Consider the following 8938-nt stretch of genomic DNA (forward strand, 5'->3'; position numbering starts at 1 on the left):
TATTCCTGTATGTCTCTTGACTGGAAATGGAGAAAGAGTACAGATGACAAAACAGAGATGCCAGGAGACTCTCAGAAACAATTTCCAAGTGTCATGTTTCTCATAAGCAGGAAAAAGAATACCTTGTTATTTTGATTATTTTTAAGCATAAAAATCTCAAAGATTTAGGTTTGACTTAGGGTTCTTAATTTAGTAGGAGTTCATAGTGAGCAATCATTTAGTCCGACTTCCCACTTAGGCAGACTGAAATCTGATTATCTCGTACTAAATCCAAGAATTTGCAATTCAGTTAAAAACTCACTATTTAGGCAATTAAAAATGTACAATGATACATAACAAATTCAATTGTTTAATTAATTTTTCTTTTAAACACTTTACATAGCTTTTCCAGCTTCCTCTTGACTTGGTCAACTTTGGCCTTGTAAAATCTTTGTTTGATAAAAAGGGATCCAGGTGCCCTTTTCTAGCAGAGCTGAGGTTTTTATTTTTTTGATTGTCAATGCAAATTTATACATTTGTATAAATATGAAAATATTTAGCTGTATATAGCAGAGTATCTGAAAACACTTTATGAATGTATGTCTGTTTCAAATGTGTAAAAACAGATTTTCTAAAAAAAAAAAAAAGAAAAAGCATGTGAAAAAACAGCTAAGATAGTTTATTTGTTGTTTCTGTCATTCTCTGTTATTTCTTACTTTTGTATAGCTTAGTTTCTTCTATCATTTAGCTTGTTTCCAGGCATGACGGGCAATTTTTAGACAATTTGTGAAATCACAGGATACAGGCAACACCCATTCCATTCTTACTTCAATGCTGCTTTAATTTTTTATCTTTGAGAGAGATTCCACTATGTAAGCTGTGTAATTCAGAGGCAAGAGGGGACAATCCAAAAGATAAATTCAGTATTTTTTCTGTTTTTAAATAACTGTTTCCAGCTAATAAGAGGAACCGACTAGTAAATGGATGTTCTCTGATTCACAAACAAACTTGTCAGGGGAAGAAAAAGAAGCTCAAACCTTCACATCTGAAAACAGGTGCTTTAAAGATTCCACCAACATGTGCCTAGATGTGAAGTTTTGTTGCACTTTCAAAAGAGCAATTCTTTGAAAACTCTCTGCTAGCTGCCAGGTTTAGTATTGATCTCAAGTTCGCATGACTGTTTTTGTCTCCACAAATTATGGAAAAGGATGTAGAACTGATCAGAAACTCCTGGATCCACCAATAGGCCAAAAACAATGTACTCGGTAACTGAAGACAGAACAGTATCTTTGCCTTTGGAAGGGGCATTATCATGATCACAGAAATTGGAAGAGGATGATAAAGAAGGCAGAAATCTGTTGTATCCTGTTAAAATGAGATGTGACATTTACAGGCAGTCATAAAATACATCCTTTTAAAGGCTGGAAGTACTGGTGAAATGTCTGAAAGTTTGAAGTTACAAAATTCTTCTATTGATTTCACTTTGAAGAAGGGAACTATTTAGCAAAGGTAGGTGAAGTGCAGTCTGAAATAATGTCTGGTTACACCATATAGCTGCATCTCATATAACCCTGTATAACCCCCTGAGATTCTGTGAAGTTTTTGTTTAGTAATGTTAAGCAGTTACTAATCTGTCTTAAAAGCCTGTGCCAGTATTTTTCACGTTGCCAACATTTCTAAAACAAGCCTAAGAGAAGTGTCTTTGATATAAAGAATTAACTTACACTCCGTAAACATGGTATTAGTAGAAAATATCTATCACCTTACAGTGAGTCACAGTAAAAGAGGCTTTATTTTACTTTAACTGTGCTCTTTTACAGAAAGTTTGTCTTTCCCAGTATAGCAATGAATTTACTATAGAAACAGTGTAAGAACATTCTACCCTGAAACAAATAGATGCTTTTCCCTTACATGAATTACAAAGAGATTAATGTTGTCTGCACTTAACCTTTGTACCAGGCAGAGATTAAATTTGCCTAGTAAATATAGAGTAAAAATGTCCCCCATGGAATTTTCTACATTGTAACGTAATATTAATAAGACAATATCTGTGAAGTCTTTTTAAAAGCATGCTTTTCCAGCAGACACCTAGTTTTCAGGACTGACACTTCTCTGTAGTCTTGGTTGTCTTTGTTAACTCAGTCCTGAAAGTAACATGTTTGGAAAGATATGTCTTATTTACTCTTAAAGAATGTCATAATACAAATGTCTGAGAAAAAAAATAACACAATTTAACTTCCCTCTTTCTCCCTAGTTGGCCACAGAAACTACATTGGTATCCTTGGTCAATGTCTTGTTGCTGTTCTTTTGTGTTTTTGTTTAGTGATTTGTTGTTTTGTTTTAGTTCTATTTTTGCATGACATCCATATGGATAGAAAGCAGCAGACTGAAGCCAGAGGTCTGAAATTCTGCATGTACTTGCAGACTGTAAAGCACACATATCCTGGGTCCAAGGTTTGAAACTAACAATTGTTTTAGTACATTAAGACCCGTGCATATGATCACTGTTAGCATATTCAAGAAAACAGCAAGAACACTGAAACCTTGTTATTGTTACAATTTTAGTAAGAAAAATTTTACTGTTAGAATAGTGTGGCTTTGGGGCAATGTCACTGTTGCTACTAATTTCATTTTAAAGAAAAAATAAATAAATCTCAATTTTGACCCTCAAGCCTTTTTTAATTTGCACTCCAAGTGAAGTTCAAAGAATCAACACTACAGAAAAAGAACAACAAATGTTGCATGTGAGAGTATTTGTAGTCAATGACTTAGTAAATCCTTTTTTCAAGTTTTAGTGCCAAAAATGTTTCCATTATTTTATACACTCACCAAATGAGTGTATAAACAATAGTGTATGAATTATCAGGCAAAATAGAATTAAGCAATACAGTGTAAAGTGCTACTTCTAATAATGCAATTGTGCTGCCTACTTAGGAAAAAATATTCTAGGGGAGAGAATAACAAAGTGGAACATAACTAAGTCCTCTGTACATCCAGATGATAGGGATCTCATAGGTAAAGACAGATCTGACCAGACCATCTGCTTGATGATAGCTTGCAAAGGTCAGCCTAAAGGTTTTATACATAGAAAGCAAATATAAATGTCTGTTGTGCATTTACCATGGCTAACCATTTTCTGAACTGTACTTAAAAGTGTTTGTTAAACCAATGAAATAAAAATGTTCAGACTAGCGCTTGGTAGTCAGACTCCATGGATAGCTTATCCCAGCCTTAAGTCACACCACTAAAATATTTGAAGGCAAAGTGCTACACGTCTTAAAGTAGTACAGAAATACATATATAATAAAAAATATTTAAAAGGTAAATGTATTTATTCTTCCCTTATGCATTATATGAGAGCCACATCTCAAATAATAGCTGGTGCTATTATTTTCTGTAAATCTGTCTTTTCCTGTGAACCTGGAAGCATTCTCCCAGTATTTATTTTTTGCAATAAAATTCTTTAGGCAAATTTATTTCCTTCCCAAATGATAGAAAAAATAAATAAATAAATAAATAAAATAAAAAATAAAAATAAATAGATTGGGGAGCACCTATTCACCTTTTGTGAATCTTTGAGTATTTTGATTGCTCAGAAGACCATCTCTTTCTTTCAGGAATACAGTGCCCTATGTTGCCTTACAAGTGACTATCAGTTTACAGAGCCAAGTAATCCTAAAAATATTTTGAAGATGAGGGAGGAGAAAGGCAATTAAAATGTTCCTTGCTTTTTGCACAGAGAGGCTGTGTTCGGAATAGTGACATAATCTGTAGTACAAATATGGCTTTCATTGTTCCACCCCACCTCCCCATTGCCTGAAGTAATGTAAATATTTGCTTTAGTCTGTGAAGCTACCCAAAGTCACTGCTGGGTCACTTTCTTTTTGGTATTTGACATGCTGATATCAGCCCTGGTTTCCAAAATGAGTCACAGTGCTGTATCAGAAGTTACCAACTAATTTTAAACTACACATGATACCGATTACTTCTTCAGGTAGCATCATTGCCAGGAAGGGCAGAGTTGAGAAAGGCTGTTAGATAGCAATTTTTAATATATATATATCTATATATCTATATAGATATATATCTTTTAAGGTAAACCTCCAGATTTTACTTTTATCATTCCACTTGTCATAGTGTAGCTTGAATTACTATGGCAACTGCAGAAAGCTGAAGGGTGAGCTTCTGGTTGTAACAGTTATTGATGATCCTTTATACAGAAGCACAAGTAAAAGAGGAAGATTCCCCCCAAAATGTTAATACGATATTATCACTGTACTTTTTCTTCTGAAATGAATTCTAATTTTTAATATACCCTTGAATTTGCTAAAGGACAACACATTTATTTAATACTTTCTTTGAGAGTACATGAACTTTTTAGGAAATGTATTTATTTTGTGAACTGGGACATACAAACAAGGGAGTAAATATGTAGTGAATAATTTGAATAAACAGAGGACCAATGGTCTGATCCTAGTGAACTATGTACTATGTATAAATCCTGGAGGCTGCCTAGAACATTGAAGGATTTCTAGAGGTAAACCTTGCACAGGACAGAGAATTTGATATGGCATTTCCAGAGACTTCTAAGAAAAAGTTTGCTGGTGGTATTTTTTGTTCAGTTGGTTGGGTTGAGGTCAGTTTCATTCTGAATGGTTTAGCTGTTTTTGCCAGCCTATGGCTTAGAAGATATAATCACTTCCCTTTTTCTGTCTGTATTTTCAGGTGTTTGGCTATCAGAGCCAGAACAAGGACAGCTCCACAAAACGTTTCAGGTTAGAAACGTGTTCACTGAGTAAAGCTGATCCATAACACCATAAATGGGATTGGACTGTCTGTTGAAATGCTGACATTTCTGTACCTTTAAATATGAATACATAGAGTAATTCAATATATATATTATTTTCTCTATTTGGAAATCAGACTTCAAGCAGATTTACTGAGAAAATCATTCTTAAACCAAGATTCTCTTACAGTTTCACATAATGTGAACCCCTTTGATTTTTGTGGCTGTCTTTTTCTGCCTTCATGTACAGTAAATTATAGAGCTTTGTTCCTCTTCCCTTAATCATTTCAGCCAACAAAGTTCTAGCAAGACCACTTGTTAATTCATAAAGATGCAAGTTATTTAGAAAGACAAAAATTTATTGTTTTTTCCTCAAGAGGGTGTTCAAAATTTGTACAGGACTTACTAGGCAACATCTCTGTTCTTTTAGAAAACAAATAAACTGTAAGTTTTACCACAGCAATTATGGCCATAAAAATATCCATGTTTAATGTCCTCCACATTTATGAATGGATGTTAATCTTGATATGGTGACAGGAATATTTAAAGCATGAATTGCCAGTTTTGACATGTCATTAGGCTGATGAACCATTGACAATGTAAAAATGATACATTGCCATGTTTTAAGACTAGCAGGTATATGATCTAGCCTGAGAAATGCATTCCATGAAGCATGCTAGGAACGGCTGATTTGTACTACCAACCCAAAGTTGATTCTTATGCTTTTATACATCCGAGTATTAATCAGATAGGGCCTGGGGTGGTTACTGGAATGTACAGGACACAGAAGATTGTACCATTACAGTCTCTCATGAACAATGTGCAATTCATTCAATTTCTTAATGCTCTGTTTCCCCTTCAGGCAAAATTGTTTCACCACTGTGTGATAATAAAGGGCTTCAGTCAGACACTTTTGACAAATTTGATACATTATTGGATAGAAGCCTTGTTCTCAGACATAAACTTATGGCTTGCTTTGCTGAGTTTTCTCACAACCAGGCCTGGAAAAGGAACACACATTTCCATCAGTGCCAGATTATTTGATGCAAAACTTCAGAGGCTGTTGGTATGCATACGGTATTGAAGACAACTGTAGCAAGAAAGATTAGGAGTTGGAAAAAGTGGAAAAAGGATTAGGACACAGCCAATGACAAAAGATGCTGTTTCAGTGTAGGTTCCAGACAGTGGTTCAGATCCAAGAGCACAAAGCAGGATTAGGCATTAAAGACAGGAAATAGTGAGAGAATTGCTCCTCTTCTGCAGGAGGATCTGGAGAGGCTGGACCGATGGGCCGAGGTCAACTGCATGAAGTTCAACAAGGCCAAGTGCCGGGTCCTGCACCTGGGGCGCAATAACCCCAAGCAGAGCTACAGGCTGGGAGATGAGTGGTTGGAGAGCTGCCAGGCAGAGAAGGACCTGGGAGTGATGGTTGATAGTCGGCTGAATATGAGCCAGCAGTGTGCTCAGGTGGCCAAGAAGGCCAGCAGCATCCTGGCCTGTATAAGAAACAGTGTGGCCAGCAGGTCCAGGGAGGTGATCGTCCCCCTGTACTCGGCTCTGGTGAGGCTGCACCTCGAGTACTGTGTTCAGTTTTGGGCCCCTCGCTACAAGAAGGACATGGAGGTGCTCAAGCGAGTCCAGAGGAGGGCTACAAAGCTGGTGAGGGGCCTGGAGAACAAGTCTTACGAGGAGCAGCTGAGGGAGCTGGGCTTGTTCAGCCAGGAGAAAAGGAGGCTCAGGGGTGACCTTATCGCTCTCTACAGGTACCTGAAGGGAGGCTGTAGCAAGGTGGGGGTTGGTCTGTTGTCCCACGTGCCTGGTGACAGGACGAGGGGGAATGGACTTAAGTTGTGCCAGGGGAGTTTTAAGTTGGATGTTAGGAAGAACTTCTTTACCGAAAGGGTTGTTAGACATTGGAACGGGCTGCCCAGGGAAGTGGTGGAGTCACCATCCCTGGAGGTCTTGAAAAGACGTTTAGATGTAGAGCTTAGGGATATGGTTTAGTGGGGACTGTTAGTGTTAGGTCAGAGGTTGGACTTGATGATCTTGAGGTCTCTTCCAACCTAGAAAATTCTGTGATTCTGTGATTCTTTTATTCAGTCAATATCATTTCCATCATTGTAGATCTCATGGTTTTATACTTTATAGGGCACTGAGGCATACAATCATAAGTCATTGTTCCTTTTCATTGTTTTCTTCTACATATATGGGGAATAACTTCAAGAAGCCTTTAAAATGTGACAACTTGCTTGCCTTTTCTACCCCTTTTCCCAATACTCTTTCCTTTTCTACGTTAGGAAGAGCCTGAAAGAAACCCTACCATGCCCCCTTTAATACTCATGGAAGGAACACTGGCAGAAACAGAACTGGCCACTAAATCCATTTTTTCTTCTCAGAAGTGTATATGTTTTGCCAGATGCTGGTTTATGTTAAGCAGTACAGTAAACACAGCTTTAATATTAGCCCAAAAGTAGTGGTGAGAGGACAAAGTTTATAGATTTGGTAATTTCTTAATTCAGTAAGAGTCTATATTCTATATGAGTTTAAGTTTCAGCAGTTTGTAGGCACTCAGAATGGGGCTTTGTTGTATCTAAACATCACTAAAACAGGTAAGCAGATAGGAAAATCTAGGCTTTACCATGAAGAAATTTAAAAATAAAATAATAAAATGTAAAATAATAATGAAAAAAAAAAAAAAAAAAGTATTTTCTACCTCATTGATATGGAGCAATAAGGTACAAAGGTTTGTCACTTTTCTATGATAATGAGGGAAGTTCAAAGTACAGTTTGGAATTAAGCCCAGAGTACTTGAAGTCACATATCTTTATCAAGAGCCACATTTTTCTAATGAGAAGATTCTATTCTCCACAGAAGGTATCTCACTTCCTGTTATGTCTTATGACTTTCATCCTCTAAGGGGGAAAAAATGATATACAAAATAAATCTTCATGTGTTCTAAGTATTTTATGCCATGTTTGTATATATACTTTATTTGTAAAATATACATTTCTTTTCAGATGAACAGTTCATAATCATTTCTTGACTAGGTAGCCTCATTTTGGAAATTCAGCAGGTGTTTTTTTGTTTACAGTCTTGTCTTTATGCTGTCTAAAATTATTATTTTGTTGTTGTTGTTCCTGAGCACCTCGTTTTCACAATGCTAAAGATGGACATGTGTTTGCCTCTTTTGTGTATCTAATTGAAGCTAAATGAGAAAGAATTTTTTCAGTTGAGAATGACGATTATTGACAGTGATCAGGGACATCATTTGAAACTTCTTGAATAATGCTGTTGGGATATTTTGGCCTTGTTTAAGAACAACCAACATGAATATAATTTTGCAAATCTTGCAAATCGATTCACACTTGTTCTTTAATTTCATTTTAGATTTGTATCCCAGGAGCATTTGCTATATTAATATGCTCACTCATAAAGATTCAAATATAAGAAAATCAAGTCCAGAAAGAAAAAAAAAAAAAAATGTCTCCCTTGACAGGCAAGTGGAAGGAGGTTACTATGTGCCCCAGCATAATTTTCTTAAAGAGCAAGGCAAAGGACTATTTTATCTGTTTTACCTACATACTCCAGCTATCCTAGTGGTTCAATGAGGTGGAGAAATGTACCTTTCATGGGAAAGCTCTGACGGACTTTCCATACAAATATTACTAGGCTGTTTTGTAGCCAGTCTCTGGTAAACAAGTTTCCTACAACCATTCTACGTGTAGGCGTCCATTTCAGAACGATACTTAAACGTGTGATTAACTTCAAGTACATGAGTGAGTAATCTCATTTACTTCAATGGGACTATTCATGTTCTTAAATGCCTGGCTGAATCAGGAGCTAAATCTTGCTGGTTATCCTTTCAGCCTGCACAGAGCAGACTCTGCAGACACGGAATCTTTCCAAATGATGTTTGCCAAATGGTCTTCTGAAGAGTCACTTGGTATCCAGAGTTCATTATTTTCCCTGTTGAAATGCCTCCATAATCATAACACTACTGGAAGACAATTCAATTTTCTGTTCTTTTCTTTTAAATCTTTAAAGAGAGAATCATGTAGCAATATTCTCTGGTAATTGGCACTGAAATTGTTACCATACTAGGATTCAGTCAAAAGGTAGTAATAAAAAAGCATGAGCTGGTCTTCTGTGTTAAGAACTAATACTTGTTTTAAG

This window comes from Oxyura jamaicensis, chromosome Z, assembly GCF_011077185.1.
Source record: "Oxyura jamaicensis isolate SHBP4307 breed ruddy duck chromosome Z, BPBGC_Ojam_1.0, whole genome shotgun sequence".
NCBI lineage: Eukaryota > Metazoa > Chordata > Aves > Anseriformes > Anatidae > Oxyura > Oxyura jamaicensis.